Source organism: Geotrypetes seraphini, chromosome 12 (assembly GCF_902459505.1).
Source record: "Geotrypetes seraphini chromosome 12, aGeoSer1.1, whole genome shotgun sequence".
Lineage (NCBI taxonomy): Eukaryota > Metazoa > Chordata > Amphibia > Gymnophiona > Dermophiidae > Geotrypetes > Geotrypetes seraphini.
The window spans coordinates 22,951,785-22,969,220 of record NC_047095.1 but is presented as its reverse complement, the minus strand read 5'-3'; the positions used below and the strand labels follow the sequence as shown (position 1 = coordinate 22,969,220).

Genomic DNA, 17,436 nt, shown 5'->3' with positions numbered 1-17,436 from the left:
GGGATCTCTCCTGTTCAGCCCACCACTGGACCACCAGGGCTTACAGCAAACCAGGTGGAGGGCTGCAAAGCATCAGGAGAGAGGGGGGGGACAAGATGCAGAACCTGGCAGGGTAGGAAAGGAGAGGGGACAGGGTGCAGAACTTGGTAGGACAGGGAGGGAGAGGGGGCAGGGTGCAAAGCCTGCCAGAGCAGGGAGGGGGGCTGGGGGCAGAGCCTGTCAGGGGAGGGAGGGGGGTTATATTCAACTAAACCTTTTTTTCTCTTTATTTGGGGAAGGAAAAGGTTACCTCTGTTTATAGTCAGGTCAGTTTATATTTGAGTATATAAGGTACATATTTACCTCCAAGCAAAATAGCCTTTGCACACATGAGCCTCAACTAATTAAAACTGAAACTAAAAGCCACAATGCTTTTTTTTCACAATGGCAGATTTTGAGCGACATTTGGAGTGATAGCTGATGTCATATCTCTATGAAGAGGCTAATTCTTAAGGAGATTAGAAAAACAAATTTATGTCCTTAACTTCCTGCTAAACTTTTATATCAAAAGCATTTATTAGGAACACTCTATTTACCATTTAAACCGCTATGCAGGATCATAACTATATTACTTGCAATTCACATTACACACAAAAATGCAAATACAGTATACCCCTCCGAATTTGCGGTTCACGATTCGCAATATTTTCTGACCACCTCTTCCAGTCAGAAAATACCATTAATGACTGACTAATAGAAAAGCTCTCAACGCTCATCCAGCCTTCCCTTCTCCAGCCTGCAGTCTTCCTTGGCCACATGCCTCCCTTGCCCCCTACCACAACACGTTGAGCAGAAAAATCACCACCACCAATCTCCGGAAGACGCCGCCGAATTAAGGCAACTAGGGCACCTTTGCTAGGGCTGGTCGCGGGGAGACCTCGAGGGTCACCACTCAGCACCATGCTCAAGGCGTGGAGAGCAGCCCCATCCTGACTCCTATTCAGAGGGCCTGTTTTCCATGAGTTTTTCAAGTTTCACTCAGCCATGCGCTCAATAGCTTCACAAAGCTGATTTCAAGCTTCAGCGAATTCCTGAAGGAGCGAAAAGCGACGCAGATGCAAACGAACTAAGGGAACCCCTGAGAACAGTATGGGATCCAGCACTCTCCTCAGCCAGACAGCGGTGAGTCTTGGGAAACCAGGGGTCATTTTCTATTCTCTTCAACAGGGACTCAGAAGAGGGGAAGGGAGGCAGCACAAGGCTAATAAAAACGCCTTCTCTGCATCTTAACTTCTTTTAAAGCATGCAGGCCTTGTGTTTGACACGTGCGCTATAGAAATAATTAATAGTAGTAGATATGCATGAGATAAATTTGTATATACTGGGCACAGTGTTTTCTATATGCTATGCAAAATGGGATGGAATTTGATATACAGTATTCCCCTGATATTTGCGGGGGTTCCGTTTCAGGAACCCCCGTGAATCTCAAAAAACTGTTTTTCATGGGGGAACCTGAAGAGGGCAGCAGGAGAGCAGCCGGAGCGTCGCGAGTGCAGGAAATCACTCGCGGTATGCTCCGACCGCCTCTTCCCGCACTAAGTTGGGCCTTACCCAATCAGGAGCTGCCCGACTTAGTGCAGGAAGAGGCGGTTGGAGTGAACCGCGAGTGATTTCCTGCACTCGCGGCACTCCGGCTGCTCTCTCCTGCCTCTCCCACTGCCCTCTCTTTGTTGGCGGTTCGCAGTCGGAAAATACCGTGAATGACCGGGACCGCGAACGACCGGGGGAACACTGTACCGCCCTTCTATGGTTACAATTAAAACTGTTTACATATTATATACAGGTACTTATTTTATACCTATGGCAGTGGAGGATTAAGTGGCTTGCCCAGAGTCACATGCAGCAGGTTTCATTACAAATTAATTAGCATAAACCCAGAAACCTGCCTACCTAGGTGTGACTTCAGGATAGGGCTGAGAAATATTGACCTAAGGGATATAGAAGAGTTATGGATAAAGCCAAGTGGAAAATTTGAAAATGCGGGCGCCTCATGTACTGGTATTTTTTAAAATATGTGCACCAATGTTTTCTTTTTTTGTTTTATTTTTCTTGCAGTTACAGAAGTTCTTGCTATATGGGTCTCACCAACTATACTGTCTAGAAGCAGCAAGATCTGGAAAACTGCAACAAGCATGACACCAGCTACGGAATCCTAAGAGAAGACAGCCTCTAGCCCGTATTATTTATTTAAATGGTTTACATTCAGGTTCTCAAGCATTTTTCCCTATCTAGCCCAGTGGGCTCACACTTTATCTAATGTACCTGGAGAAATGGGAGATTAAGTAACTTGCCCAGGGAAAACAGCTGGACTCAATTTACTGAACTCTGCAAGATTGGTACTCTTACTCCACCCGCCCTTAAACTGAAGAACCGGTATGCTGTTCTGGAAGTGGAGGAGATGAGAGCATCCCAGGGAGAGAAAGGACCAAAGCTTGAAATCCTAAAAATTGCTGGATCCATGACCACTAGGAGGCATAAGGTAGTGGTGGTTGACGATTTCCTTCTGAGCAATACAGAAGCGTCCATCTGCAGACCAGACATGATGTCCCAGGAGGTATGCTGTCTGCCTGGTACCAAAATACCGAGAGATTGCCAAGACTCATCAAGCCTGATAACTATTATCTGATGCTGCTCATCCACGTTGGCACTAATGATACTGCCAGGTGCCCCTACAAACATATCAAAAATTATTTTGCGACTGTGGGAGAGAAGGTGATGCAATCAGGTGTACAGGTGGTATTCTCATCTATCCTCTCTGTTGAGGGTAAGGGCCAGGTCAGAGAAGCACGCATCCTGAAGATGAATGCAAGGCTACGTGGATGGTGTCGAGAGTGGTTTGGCTTCCTGGATCATGGAATGATTTTCCAAGGGCTGCTGAGCAGGGATGCTATCCATCTATCAAAGAAGGGAAGAAGTTTCTTCAGCAGCAGGCTGGATAATCTACTGAAGAGGGCTTTAAACTAGAAGTGATGGGGCAGAGTGATCAAAGCCACCAGATGAGTGTAAGCTCTCAGGTAAGTAAATCACTGAATAGCTCTACATGGATGGGAAAGGGGACAATGTATGGAAAACAGTATATACTAATGTTTGAAGTATGGGAAACAAGATTCTAGATTTAAAAGCTGTGATGGAAGAAGATGAGTTGGATATAGTGGCGATCGCAGAGATGTGGTTCATGGAGAACCATGACTGGAATGTGGTTATACCGGGCTATACCGTATTTTCACGCATATAACACGCGCGTTATATGCGTTTTTACCTACCGCGCATACCCCTCGCACGTTATACGCGTGAGCGCGGTATACAAAAGTTTTTCTACATAGTTCCCACCCCGCCCGACGCCCGATTCACCCCCCCAGCAGGACCGCTCGCACCCCCACCCCGAACGACCGCTCGCACGCGCTCCCACCCGCACCCGCATCCACGATCGGAGCAAGAGGGAGCCCAAGCCCTCTTGCCCGGCCGACTCCCCAACTCCCCAACAATATCGGGCCAGGAGGGAGCCCAAACCCTCCTGGCCACGGCGACCCCCTACCCCCACCCCGCACTACATTACGGGCAGGAGGGATTCCAGGCCCTCCTGCCCTCGACGCAAACCCCCCTCCCTCCAACGACCGCCCCCCCCCAAGAACCTCCGACCGCCCCCCCAGCCGACCCACGACCCCCCTGGCCGACCCCCACGACACCCCCACCCCCCTTCCCCGTACCTTTGGTAGTTGGCCGGACAGACGGGAGCCAAACCCGCCTGTCCGGCAGGCAGCCAACGACGGAATGAGGCCGGATTGGCCCATCCGTCCCAAAGCTCCGCCTACTGGTGGGGCCTAAGGCGCGTGGGCCAATCAGAATAGGCCCTGGAGCCTTAGGTCCCACCTGGGGGCGTGGCCTGAGGCACATGGGCCCAACCCGACCATGTGCCTCAGGCCGCGCCCCCAGGTGGGACCTAAGGCTCCAGGGCCTATTCTGATTGGCCCACGCGCCTTAGGCCCCACCAGTAGGCGGAGCTTTGGGACGGATGGGCCAATCCGGCCTCATTCCGTTGTTGGCTACCTGCTGGACAGGCGGGTTTGGCTCCCGTCTGTCCGGCCAACTACCAAAGGTACGGGGAAGGGGGGTGGGGGTGTCGTGGGGGTCGGCCAGGGGGGTCGCGGGTCGGCTGGGGGGGCGGTCGGAGGTTCTTGGGGGGGGGGGCGGTCGTTGGAGGGAGGGGGGTTTGCGTCGAGGGCAGGAGGGCCTGGGATCCCTCCTGCCCGTAATGTAGTGTGGGGTGGGGGTAGGGGGTCACCGTGGCCAGGAGGGTTTGGGCTCCCTTCTGGCCCGATATTGTCGGGGAGTCGGCAGTCCTTCGGGGTGGGGGTGCGAGTGGTCCTGCCGGGGGGGGGGGGATGTATCGGACGTCGGGGGGGGGGCATCAGGCTTTCAGGGTGGGGACAGGACTTCAAGGGGGAGAGGAGAGTCAGGGCGGGCGAAAGGAGAGTTGGGGTGGCCAGAGGAGAGTCGGGCGGGCGAAAGGAGAGTCGGGCAGCATGCGCGGTATACGGGTGTGCGCGGTATATAAAAATTTCTGTACATAAAGTTGTGTTTTTCGCGCGCTATACCCGTGTGCGCGTTTTACACGGGTGCGCGTTATCTATGTGAAAATACGGTAATCTGTTCAGGAAAGACAGGGTAGGAAGAAAAGGAGGGGGAGTAGTGTTATATGTTAAAGATCATATTTAAGCCACACAATTGCAGGATCTGAAGGGCAAGGCACTGTGGACCAATTTGGAAAGAGGGAATGGTAAATATATTTACATTGGTGTAATATACAGGCCTCTTTCACAGACAGAAGAAGTGAACAGAGATTTAATAGTAGACATTCAGAATATATTGTGACAGGGACCTGGCAAAAAGTAGTGCCACATCAGAATCAGGTGCTTATCAGTTTCCCAGTCCTACCCCTAAGCACAGCATAAATGCTACAACCCTCCAGGAAGGAAAAGGAAAACAGCCTAGACCTAGTAGGTTTAACATTGTCTCTTTAAGAGACACCAGCCCTGCTCTGATGACTGGGACATGGAAGAGGAATGGTGTCTAGAGAAAAAGCACCTGGAAGAAAGTATTGGCGAGGACCAACAGATGAAGTGGGAAAGTTCCTTTTGTCCCGACTTGCTGGCTGAGGAGAACATGGACCTGAGTTAACTACCTTAACGCAGGTTAGAATAGGGTTACCAGATTTTCCCAAAGGAAAATCCGGACCTATGGCCACACCCCCAGGCCCGCCCCCATCAGGCATCCACGCATGTGCGGATGCAACACGATGACATCACCGCATTGCATCTGCACATGCACCCCTTCCTGACGCGATTTTGATGGGAAGCTTTTCAAAATCCAGACAAAGTGCTGGGTTTTAAAAGGCCGTCCAGGGCCCTGAACATGTCCATGAAAAGGAGGACATATCCAGGGAAATCCTGGTCAGAATACCTGAATTTTAAATGTTGTTTTGAGTGCTTTTTTTTCTCTGGTGCTGCACATTACAAGGTGTGGCTCCAGCACAGCATGTTAAACTTTGAATTTTCTTTTGCCTAGAAGAAATGCTTTTGGGAATGCTTTCTTTTTTAGGGTTATTTTGATTGATGGAGTTTAAAGAACATTAAAGTAAATGCTACAAGCGGAGACTGGAGGGCTTGTGGGCAGGGCTGCAGTGATCTCACAGCAAGTACAGTGCTGTGTTTTGAATGGGAGGTTATAGCTGAGGGCAAAGCTCTCCCTACCCCAGCTGGCTGGTGAAATAGGCTCGATATCAGTCCAGCTAAGTAAGAGCCTGGTTAGCGTTGAATAGAATAAAAGAACATTTTTTTCTTTTGAAGAGAAAGAGGGAAGCTGGAACAGGGCAGAGTCCCCACTGGTGCCAATGAGGCACAGGAGAATTTTGATTCCTATTTTTTTTTTCTTTGTTTTGTTTCCCTGTTTGGAAAGACTATCCTGAGGATGCTAATGGTGTCATGTGGATTACAAGTTTGATGTTTTGCGTTGAAATGGCTGATGCATGAGGTATTCTGACTTGAGCATGGTAATGCCCTATGAAGCCTGAATAAAGTAAAAGTGATTTTTCCAAGGAGGATATTGCTTATTATTGTTTTGTTTTTACTGTGGAATAAGGAAATCCCTTGACTGTTACAGGGCAGAATTTAGAGCCTAAAGAGACTGCACAACCGTGGGCCTGGGAGCCACGGTATATTTTGTGCGCTGGTCACAGCCATCCTTTTTCCTTGTGGCAAGGTACCCTGAGTGGCCTCCCTAGCGACCCACTAAATGTCCCTGTCACAATATCTAAAAAAAGGAGGAAGTTTTACTAATAGGTGATTTTAACATGCCAGATGTTAATTGGGGGTTTCCCTATTGCGAGGTCTTCTAGAAGTAGGGAGATCCTGGATTCTCTACAAAGAGAACAGTTCCAGTAGTTGGTAATGGAACCCACGCGGGATGGGGTCATACTGGACTTTGTGCTAACAAATAGGGAAAGTACAGTTGTACAGTAGGTGATCATCTGGCATTCAGTGATCACTGGATGGTATGGTTTAATAATGAGACAGGTATAGAGAGGGCTCATTCAAATGTACAGGCTCTAGACTTAAAAAACAAATATGAAATTTGGATGGGGGATTACATCAAGGAAGTATCTGGATAGAGTAGAAATGCAGTGGGCAAAACTGAAAGGAGTTATTGTAAAGGGGACAGACTTTTTTGTGAGGCAAGTAAGTAACCATAAGAGGAAAAGAAGGCTGCTTTGGTTCTCAAAAGTAATAGCTAAGACGGTAAGGAATAAGGTTAGCTTTCATACACTACAAAAGATCACAGAAAGAGGAAGACAGGCAAAAATATCTGGAAAAGTTAAGAGAGGCTGGTCGAGTAGTCCGGAAAGCAAAGATACAAATGAAAAAAAAAAATAGCTGATATGGTAAAACGGGGAGATAAGACATTTTTTAGATAGTGATAGGAAGAACTGCAAAAGTGGCATTGTGAGACTCAAAAGTGAAGGGGAAAAATATGTAGAAACTGACAAAGAAAAGGCTGAATTGCTTAACAAATATTTCTGTTCTGTGTTCACAGCTGAAGCGCCAGAAGTGGGACCGCAGAAGACTAACGTAAATAGAGATGGAGGCATGGTAGACCCTGATCGATTTTCAGAGGGTTGTGTTCGTGAGGAGCTAGCTAAATTAAAGGTAGACAAAGTGATGGGGCTGGATGGTATACATCCGAGCCTTGAGGGTGCTGAAGAACTTAGGGAAGTTCTACTTGCTTCATAGACTGACCTTTTCAATGCTTCGGTAGTCGGGAGTTGTACTGGAGGACTAGAGAAGGATGAGATGTGGTCCCTCTCCACAAAAGTGGAAGTAAGGAAGAAGTAGGAAATTACAGGCCAGTAAGTCTGACTTCTGTGGTAAGCAAATTAATGGAAATGCTTTAAAAATAGAGAATGGTGAAGTTTCTGGAGTCCAGTGGATTACAGGACTGGAGGCAACATGTATTCATTGGAGGTAGGTCTTGTCAAATAACTCTGATCAATTTCTTTGACTGGTGCTTTGGATAGATGTGGTGTATTTAGATTTTAGCAAAGCCTTTGACAGTGTTCCACACAGACGTCTAATAAATAAACTGAGTTCCCTCAGGATGGGCCCCAAAATGACAAGCTGGGTCAGAAATTGGTTGAGTGAAAGATGACAGAGGGTAGTGGTCAATGGAGATCGCTCTGAGGAAAGGAAAGTTACCAGTGGTGTGCCTCAAGGTTCTGTTCTTGGGCCTGTTTTTTCATCCCAGATGGTGTGAATAACAAGAAGAAAGACCTAGCGAAACTTGAAGAATGGTCTGAAATTTGTCAGCTAAAATTTAATGCTAAGAAATGCAAGGTCATGCATTTGGATTACAAAAGCCCGAAGGAACAGTACAGTTTAAGGGGCGAAGAACTTATGTGCACGACAGAAAAGCAGGACTCAGGTGTGATTTATGTGATGATATTAAGGTGGCCAAACAGGTTGAAAAGGTGACGCTGAAAGCTAGAAGGATATTAGGGTGCATAGGAAGAGGTATGGCCAGTAGGAAAAAGGAGGTATTGATGCCCCCATATAAGACTCTAGTGAGACCTCATTTAGAATATTGTGTACAATTCTGGAGACCGCACCTTAAAAAAGATATAAAAAGAATGGAGTCGGTCTAGAGCAGTGGTCTCAAACTCAAACCCTTTGCAGGGGCCACATTTTGGATTTGTAGGTACTTGGAAAGCCTCAGAAAAAATAGTTAATAGTTAATTTTACATGAGGTAAAACTCTTTATAGTTTATAGATCTTTCCTTTTGGCTAAGTCTTAATAATAATATTGTAATTTATAGCTAAAGAGACATATGATCAAGAAACTGTTTTATTTTACTGTTGTGATTATGATAAACATACCGAGGGCCTTAAAATAGTACCTGTTGGGCCGCGAGTTTGAGACCACTGGTCTAGAGGAAGGCTGCTAAACTGGTGCATGGTCTTCGTCATAAGGCGTATGGGGACAAACTTCAAGATCTCAATATGTATACTTTGGAGGAAACAGCACAAGTAAAAAACCCTGAATGGATAATAGCCAATAATATCCAAAAAGTAATAAGAATAATACAAAATTGGCTAACACACCTGGTCCTTGGGGAGAAAAAGTCTAAGGAGATGGGGCAAATCTACAAGTTAATAAATAATGGACATCAGTATGAGCCCTTCATAAGTGAATGAACGTGGACCTCTGGCTCAGGCAATATCTCAAAAGGTGACCAGCACCAGACCGCAGTCTAAATGAGAATAGCCTCATACATCATATAGTCCATGTGTGCCTAAGAAAAATTCCACATCCTCCCAAAACCAAATAGACTTTTTTGCACCTGTGGAATTTTTCTTAGGCACACATGGACTATATGATGCATGAGGCTATTCTCATTTAGACTGCGGTCTGGTGCTGGTCACCTTTTGAGATATTGCCTGAGCCAGAGGTCCACATTCATTCACTTATGAAGGGCTCATACTGATGTCCATTATTTTTTAACTTGTAGATTTGCCCCATCTCCTTAGACTTTTTCTCCCCAAGGAGCAGGTGTGTTAGCCAATTTTGTATTATACTTTGGAGGAAAGGCAGGAGAGGGGAGATATGATAGAGATGTTTAAATATCTATGTGGCTTAAATGTGCATGAGTCAAGTCTCTTTCATTTGAAAGGAAGCTCTGAAATGAGAGGGCATAGGATGAAGTTAAGAGGTGATAGGCTTAGGAGTAATATAAGAAAATACTTTTTTACAGTGGTAGATGCATGGAACAGTCTCCCGGAAGAGGTGGTGGAGACAGAGACTGTCTGAATTCAAGAAAGTGTGGGATAGGCACGTGGAATCTATTAGAGAGAGGAAGAGATAATGGTTACTGTGGATGGGCAGACTGGATGGGCCATTTGGCCTTTTTCTGCCATCATGTTTCTATGTTTCTAGGAGCAGTGTGGGGTTTGATCCCACAAGCTCAGGGTGCTGAGGCTTTAGCTTTAACCACTGTGCCACGCACTCATTTATATACTGCTCTTCACTTTAACATCAGTGTGGTTTACAAAAAAAATTATATAAGAAAGAAACTCCATATTTATATAATAAGAAGAAAGAAAAAGATAAAAAAGTCTTGTGTATAGTAATAACCACACATTATAGTTCTCCCAATCCATCTAAGAGAAAATCATATAACTTAATAGTCACAATACTATAGTCTACTAAGAACCATCAAGAGTATGTTAAGCCAAAAAGGTAAGTTTTCAGAAGACTTCTGAATTAGAGGTCTGCATGGGAATGGGGATTGTGGGAATCCAGCGGGTCCTGCAGGACTCCCCCCTAAATCTATGGGACTCCCGCAGGGATCCCCCCCCCAGATTCACAGTACTCCTGCAGGGATCCCCTCCCCAGGTTCATGGAACTCCTACAGGGATGGAACCGGGGTTCCCAAGGCCTGGAAAGATAATTAGTAGAAGATAGACAAAAGCAGAAACTGGGACCAAGATGATGGAAAAACAGAATGTCCCACCAGTTACAGTAAGGGGGCTATTCTCAAAGTGGGAGGTCCAGCCCTCTCTCATGTTTAAGCCACCAATTGTGTTTAGTACAAAATGAAGTACTTGATGAGTTTGTTTTGGGGTTTCCAGTTCAGTTTTGGCACATTTTTCTTGTGCAACCATTGTCCTGAAAAGTGCTTCTCTCAATTCTGCTTTAACTTATTGTGATGCTGTATTGTTTGATTCTTTACTCATCGCTGTATTAAAAACCATTTGTGGATCTTGGAAGGACCTCTCACAAGTTACCTATGCCAGATATGAGCTTTATATTGCCCAAAAAATCCAACTATTTTATTTAACAAGAAATGGTCGATCCTACAGTCACATGACCTAATTTCTATTCTAATTCTTTCTGGTGATGTATGCATCTTTTATTTCTGTTCACTGTTATTTGTTTATATTGTATTTTATTGTTGGTTTAAATAAACTAAGACTTAAAAAAAAAAATCAAAACTGTCAGAAGTAAATGCTGCTTTTTGTGGGGACAGATAACTTATGGAGGGACGGGCAGGGACAAAGGAGATTCCTTGCAGGGTCGGGCGGGGATGGAGAGGATTCCTCGCGGGTACGGAAGGGATTCTGGTGGGGACTCTCTATTCTGAATTTAGAATAAGAAAGCTCACATCGTATATCACTTGGAAGAGAATTCCACAATGATGGGACAGAAGCAAAAAGGCAGAATTATGAGTGGATGTTAACTAAGGGCTCCTTTTACTAAGATGCGCTAGCGTTTTTAATGCACGCAGCAGATTATCGCGCTTTAACCCCATGCTATGCGGCTAGAACTAATGCTAGCTCAATGCTGGCGTTAGTGTCTACTGCACGCGGCATTGTAGCACGTGCTATTCTGCGCATTAAAGCTCTAACACAGCTTAGTAAAAGGAGCCCTAAGTGAATTGGAAGCAAGGATAATCGATGAGCAGTAGAATAATGTAAATTTTGAGCTGGTCTATATGGAACCAGAAGTTTTGCTAAATAGTCATGTTGACTTAAATGTAGTGCTTTAAATGTTAGAATTAAGGTCTTATGCATTAAATGAAATTTATAATGAAACTCTTTGAAAAGAGGAGTAACATAATTGTATCTACAAGCATCAGTCAAAAGTCTACTGTTTGTAAATTTTTGATAACTGCTAACAGAAGCTCAGTATAAATAACATTACAATAATTAATTCTGAAGTAACCAAAGCATAAATGAGGGATTCAAAACAAGATTTATCTATATATGAATGAATTTGGTGCAGTGTAAAAAAAAGCAAGATCTAACCAATGAAATCAATTGCGGATGAAATGTCAATGTTGAATCTAATTAAACTCCTATGGTGGACATGACAATGAAGCCAGTGCACAGCTAAGAGAGCGAATAGAATGCTAGGTATGATCAAAAGGGTATTACTACCAGAATGAAAGAAGTTATCCTTCTGTTGTATCAGGCGATGGTGCGTCCGCATCTGGAGTACTGCGTCCAATATTGGTCGCCGTACCTTAAGAAGGATATGGCGATACTCGTAAGGGTTCAGAGGAGAGCGACACGTCTGATAAAAGGTATGGAAAATCTTTCATACGCTGAGAGATTGGAGAAACTGGGACTCTTTTCCCTGGTGAAGAGGAGACTTAGAGGAGATATGATAGAGACTTACAAGATCATGAAAGGCATAGAGAGAGTGGAGAGGGACAGATTCTTCAAACTTTCAAAAAATAAAAGAACAAGAGGGCATTCAGAAAAGTTGAAAGTGGACAGATTCAAAACGAATACTAGGAAGTTTTTCTTTACCCAACGTGTGGTGGACACCTGGAATGCGCTTCCAGAGGGCGTAATAGGGCAGAGTACGGTACTGGGATTTAAGAAAGGATTGGACAATTTCCTGTTGGAAAAGGGGATAGAGGGGTATAGATAGAGGATTACTGCACAGGTCCTGGACCTGTTGGGCCGCTGCGTGAGAAGACTGCTGGGCACAATGGACCTGAGGTCTGACCCAGCGGAGGCATTGCTTATGTTCTATTTTCTATCTCATCTTCCCCAAAGAGCTCAGGATGAGTTAATTGGCTATGAGTGTAAACAAAGGAGCAGTGGATGGAGTCTTAGGAGAGCCTGTAATCTACATCCCAGTAGTTTTCTGTGGATTGAACACTAATTTGTTTTTTATTGCCCATTCATCAATCATGTCAGATGTAACAGAGCTAAATTAAGATTAGCCAAACTTTGAGGAAAAATTAACTAAATATCATCTGCATAAAAAATAGCTTTTAATTTGATACTCCTGAATCCTTAGAGCAAGGGGGCTCAGAAAAATGTTAAATAACAAAGGTGAAAAAATGGAACCCCGAGGTTCTCCACATGAAAGTTTGCAGAAGATGAAAAAGAAGAAGAAAATGATACTTTAAATATCTATCTGGTAGAAATGATTTAAGCTAACTAAGTACAGTCCCGGAGATTCCCATTGATTGAAGACGCGATAGGAGAAGGGAATAACTTACTAAATCAAAAGCTGCAGAAAAATCTAAAGATATTATCAACACAGCTTTCCCCTGATTGATAGATATATAGCAATCATTTAGCAAAGAAGCTAATATTGTTTCAGTAGAATGACATTTCCTAAAACCAGATTGCGAAGGATGAAGCATATTAGAAGATTCCAAGTGTTGCAAGAACAGCAAAAAGACTAAACGCTCTACTACTGTAGAAATACAGTAAATGGAAGATTAGAAATAGGACAAAAATTAGATGCTGATGTCAAATCAAGGGAATGATTTTTAATAATAGGATAAAAAGTAACAGTTTTCCAATTTGCAGGAACAACTCCATTTGATATATTATTTATAATCATACTCAAACTGGTGGTAACAAACTTTTTATTTTCAAGAATCCAAGATGGATATATTGGATCCAAAGGACAAGTTGTTTTCTGCTCTAAGGTAGTGAGAGAAGGTAAATTAAATTTTAACCATGCTGTAGAAACTTCACTGGAAGGCTTACGAGGTGAAGAAACTATCCCCCTCCTTTACAAGGCCGCACTAGTGTTTTTAGCACTGGCCGCGGTGGTAACAGCATCGACACTTATAGAATTTCTGAGTGTCAGAGCTGTTACTGCCATGGCTGGCACTAACAACACTAGCACACTTTTGTAAAAGGGGGGGGGGGGTGTGACACCTGCAGGCATAAGGGATATTGGGGTGGTATATAATTGCGTACAGTAGTGCTACCTTATTCGCGATTCAATTTGGTTCACCAATTCAGTTTGGGTGAATTGATTCATATCGATTTGTTTTTACAAAAAAACGAACTCGACGATTCAAGTCGGCCCCCTTGCTAGAGGAGCTTTTCCTCTGCCGCCAGAGTTCATCCATCTAATGTAACTTCTGGTTTTGTGAAACCGGAATTTACATCAGAAGCAAGGACTTTGGCAAAGGGAGCACTAAAAAGTAGTAGTAAGTTTTTTAAAAATAATAATAATGAAAGGTCCCATTCTTAATGCATGCTAGAGAGAGAAAGCGCTGACTGTTCCCCCTGCGCACGCAATCCCAGATGCAGGAAGTGAACGTGACTCTCCCTCCCCCTGGTTCTGATCTGCAGCCGCCAGTTTTCTCGCAGCCCAGGCCAACTGTACAGTTTTCAACCAAATGCAGCGCTGATTCGGTGCCAGTAAAATGGAGGCCATCTAGGCTGCCAATGCTGCTTTTCAGTGTGCTTCGCTCTAGTCTCTCTTCCTGTTGGCTACAATATGCAGGAGCTGCTCCTCCCTCCAGCTCCAGTCAGGCCTAAGCAAAGGGCTTGGGGTCCTCAGAGTTGAGAGTCTTCAGTTGAACCATCCTTGCTACCTTTCGAGACTTTGATAATTAAAGTAAAAAAACAAAACTGCATGAGGCTGCCAGAAATCCCAAATTGGTCTGAAGGATCCACCCTGGAACTGGATTACTGTTATGCGGCATTCCCAATTGTACCTTCTCAGCTCCTCTATCTTGGTAACTTTCCTCTAGCATGCATTGTGGGCTAGATGCACTAAAGTCCCTGATCGTCTAACCAGTTTGACTGGTTTAGCGACCGATCGTATTTGTCAACCAAATGCTCAAAATGGCTCACTGCACGGTTATCCATGCGGTCTTACATTCTCCTGGCATGCAAATGAGATCATTAATATTAAAACTAGGCATCTGATCAAATGTCCTAACCTTGCATGCTAGAATCGGGTCAGTAGAACTGACCCAGAAAACCCAACAGGTCTGCTTGTTTTTCATTTTTTTTCTATGGGCACAGATGTGACCATTAATGTATGGCTTGGAAAAATTATGTTAGAGGTCTCTTCCTAGCTTGATTTTAGAAAATTGTTAAAGACTCAACTCTTTGATAGGCTGGTATCTTAATGCATTCTGCTTCATTTTTTCAATCAAGTTCCTTATATTCAACTTGATGTATTTTATCTGTTCTATGTATTACTTCTTTCCCTGCCATACCGGTATTTTCTACATTATATTGTAAATGCTTTCTGTCTTTATCTGTTTTTAAGTCCATTATTCTAATTTGTATTTTATCTGTATCCCATGTATTAGCTCACCTTGTTGTGAACCACCTAGAACTTTTTCGGTATGGCGGTATATAAGAATAAAATTTTTATTATTATTATTATTGATAGGTCTCATGCTGTTTCTTCACTAGGGTGGAGGGGGGAAGATGGATAGTGGAGAGGGGATGGAATTGTGGGAGATTATGGGGAGGGGAGATGGACTTGGGGGAGATCATGGAGAGGAGGGATGGAAAAAATAATGGATCTAAAAAACAGGAGCGGGAAAGAGATGGTGGACAATGGGATTTAGGGAGAGAAGTTGGACACAAGGGATGGTGTAGAGGGGGGATAGAGATACTGGATAGAAGGGTAATTGGGAAGAGAATGGGGGAGAAGATAAACCCTGGGGTGGTGGGGAAGGAGGGAGAGATGCAGGATGAAAGGGTAATTAAGAAAAGGAGATGGTGGATCTGGGGATGATAGGGTCCATCACTGCAGCTACAGGAATGGAGACAAAAAAAGGAACGATGCCAAACCTCCGGGGAGGGAAGGAGGACAGAGATGGAAGATGGATGGTTAGCACGGAGAAAGAAGGAGACCCTGGCAAGCACGTTATCAGAAGACAACCAGAGTGTGGGACCAATATGATTTGAATAATGACCAAACAACAAAAGGTAGAAAAAATAATTTAATTTTCTGTTTTGAGATTACAATATGTCAGATTTGAAATGCGTATCCTGCCAGAGGTGGTGTTAGATCTCAAACATGAGCTAGGATTTAACAGAGAGAGGAAAAATCTTTTTTGTTTATACCACAGCGCCATGTGGGTAGGAGAGGGCAAAGGGGGTGAAGAGGCTATAAAAGGGGTAAAGAGACTATAAAATAAACCCACCAGGATGTTTAAAAAAATATAAAAAACATCCAATTGGGCAGGAAAATTGAATTGAATCGAATCAAAATATTTTTTCCTGAATCGGGCAGCACTAGCGTACAGTATTGTTTTGGGTGAGTTTTGGAGGGCTCACCATGCAATGTAAACGGATTATGGTGAGATGTGTAGTGTGTACCTGGGGCCTTTTATGTGAAATTTACTGCAGTACTCCCTAGGATGCTCCACTGCTCTGCTGAGATATCTGTGTGTCCAGTCTGCTGAGAATGCTGACTCTTTCATATCAATGGTTGTTGGGGTTTTTTTGGGGGGGAGGGGATTTTTTTATTTGGACTCTTTTTTTTTAAATAATTCAAAAAGATTGAGGACAAACACATCTAGGAAATGGCAATTTTTTAGAAAAAAAATTAGACTTTTTCTGTTTTGAAAATGATAATTTTCTCTACAAGATTGTTTTTCCTAAAACATCCAAAATCAGATTTAGATATATTGAAAGTGCACCCTAAATCTTTTTTGAGATGTAGCCAGAACTGTATAGAAGATGCGGGTAAGGTTACCATATGGCTGCAGAAAAAAAGAGCCCCCAAATATATGTTCAGGAATAATTAATTGCCCCAAGTCAGGGGTAGGGAACTCCGGTCCTCGAGAGCCGAATTCCAGTTGGGTTTTCAGGATTTCCCCAATGAATATGCACTGAAAGCAGTTCATACAAATAGATCTCATGCATATTCATTGGGGAAATCCTGAAAACCCAACTGGAATACGGCTCTCGAGGACCGGAGTTCCCTACCCCTGCCCCAAGTGCACTAAACCAGTGGTTCCCAACCCTGTCCTGGAGGACCACGAGGCCAGTCGGGTTTTCAGGATAGCCCTAATGAATATGCATGAGAGAGATCAGCATATAATGGAGGTGCCAGGCATGCAAATTTGAAGCATGCATATTCATTAGGGCTATCCTGAAAACCCAACTTGCCTGGTGGTCCTCCAGGACAGGGTTGGGAACCATTGCACTAAACTGCAAACAGATATGAACTAATGTGCACACAGGTGATTATAACACACACTTTCTAACACTTCTCAGTGCTCAGAGAACCGTTTTTAGCTTATGAGACCGCTGGGTAAGCAAAATTTTTTAGCTCACTACTGATAGGGCTCAATTCTCAATCATTACACTGGTCCCTGTAGTATCTTTTATAAGTATAATACGCTTTCACTTTTTTTGATCTTTTTAAATTACTTTTTGTCTTTTTAAATGCTCATCTTCAAAACAGACTTAGCTTTTAATGCAGGGGTTCAATGGGTTCTGACGTATTTCGCTATGCTGCCTCAGAGAACCCGCATCAACATGAACTTAATTCTGTCCCCACCATGTCTGTTTTTACTTACCCAGCGGTCTCTTAAGCTAAAAATGGTTCTCTGAGCACTGAGAAGTGTTAGAAAGTGTGTGTTATAATCACCTGTGTGCACATTAGTTCATATCTGTTTGCAGAAAAAAAAGAACATCCTGGTTTTACTTCCATTGCTTTCAATGAAGTTAGTCCAATAAAAAGGGTATTATTTTTTTCCTTTGTGTTTTTGTTTTATTTCTAGATATCACCTTGAAAAGTGAACTAACACAGCCACAACACCATTTCGCTTTTCGGTGGAAGCAAAACCTGGATGTCTCAATCCGTCTTCCTTTTTCTGGAGCCATATGGGGGGTGGGAACTGGAGGGATTAAATTGTTTGGAAGAAGAAAATATGGAGGTGTACTGTGGGTGCTGGATAAAAGGTTTGGTATTACTGTACAGTATTTCCGATGTAGTAGCTCTATCTTCCTCCCTGGAGAGGGTGCTATACTGTTCTCCTAGCTTGAATTTTCCCAGTGTGGGCCTGCGCCTGATCGCCTTGGACAAACTACTTACCACGCATGCGCAGAA

General features: G+C 43.9%; 1 long non-coding RNA gene across 1 annotated transcript; it reads left to right on the top strand.

Annotated features, from left to right (window-relative positions):
* The first annotated feature begins 432 nt into the window (after window positions 1–432).
* On the top strand, window positions 433–7,419 carry LOC117346469. Its single transcript, XR_004536597.1, has 3 exons — window positions 433–1,161; window positions 2,095–3,053; window positions 7,129–7,419. It is a non-coding gene; the product is annotated as an uncharacterized LOC117346469 (long non-coding RNA).
* The last annotated feature ends 10,017 nt before the right edge of the window (window positions 7,420–17,436 follow it).